The following is a 1,208-nucleotide window of genomic DNA, read 5'->3' as shown; positions in this document are numbered from 1 at the left end:
CACCACATTATGACAAAATGGCAGATGAGTGGTGGATATCCAAATTATCAGAGATAAAATCTCACCATTTTCACTTCTAAGGAATATTCTCACTCTGCTACTTTACATACAGTTTGTTCTTCTTCTGAAAATGTCTGTAGTATTTTCCATATTATTCTCCAACACCATAATTCAAATGCATGGATTCTTCTCTAGTCTTTTTTATTCATTGTCCAACTTTCACCTGCATATTAGGCAATTGAAAACACTAAAGCTTTTGTCAGGTAAACTGTACTCCTCATAGTTAGGATTTCCAAATTATAACAATGTCTAGAAAAATATTATAACCTTATTCCTAATAATATGAAGACAGTTTTTGAGTGTTAATGAATTATTTATGTAGCTTTCTGGAAAGCTGTCGGAACAAAACAGAAATTTTCAAATACCATGTAATGCTTTAACCTAAGATAAAATAATCTGATCTCAATCTATTCTTCCATGTCAATACTACATTTAAAATACTTGTATTAGAAACTTTCCGCACTAAACATATAATTAGGTATTTGTATACCAATACTTCAATTAAGCCTCACAACAAATTAGGTGATAGATAATGTACATGTCATTTTATAGATTATCATCTGAGAATTAGAAATATGAAGTAACTTCCCCAAGTTTATAATATCATGGCTTAATTCAAAACTAGAATTGTGTCTGTGGTCTTCTTCCAACTACAACGCTCTCCTGTTGTAACAAGAATGGTGTACTTAGCATACCTTGTCTAAGGTGTTGTTGTTATGTGCTAAGTAGATGATGCAAACTTATAACTTTGTACACCTCACTTCCTGCCATCTTCAACTAACACCTTTTCAGAAAAGGATTCACTGAACACAACTTTGGATCCATGTGAATGTGGTAGGAAATATGAATAGAAAAAGAAAAGAAGATAGCTAATCATAAAATACCTGTGCTTGAATATTGTGTTAATGGAGTATGTCAACTATTGCTGAAAAATTTGGTAAAATTCTATTTCCACACTTCATTTTTCTTTCAAGCTTAATATGAAGTCTCTCCTGTACCAACCCTCAAAGGAAATAAATATTTAGCACAATTATTTAATACATTGTATCCTATTTATTTTGGACATATTGTCCGGAGGGAACAGTCGCTGGAGAAGGATGTCATGCTGGGTAAGATGGAGGGTCAGAGAAAAAGAGGAAGACCCCTAA

Source organism: Chrysochloris asiatica, unplaced genomic scaffold (assembly GCF_000296735.1).
Source record: "Chrysochloris asiatica unplaced genomic scaffold, ChrAsi1.0 scaffold00111, whole genome shotgun sequence".
Lineage (NCBI taxonomy): Eukaryota > Metazoa > Chordata > Mammalia > Afrosoricida > Chrysochloridae > Chrysochloris > Chrysochloris asiatica.
This window is presented reverse-complemented; position numbering follows the sequence as displayed.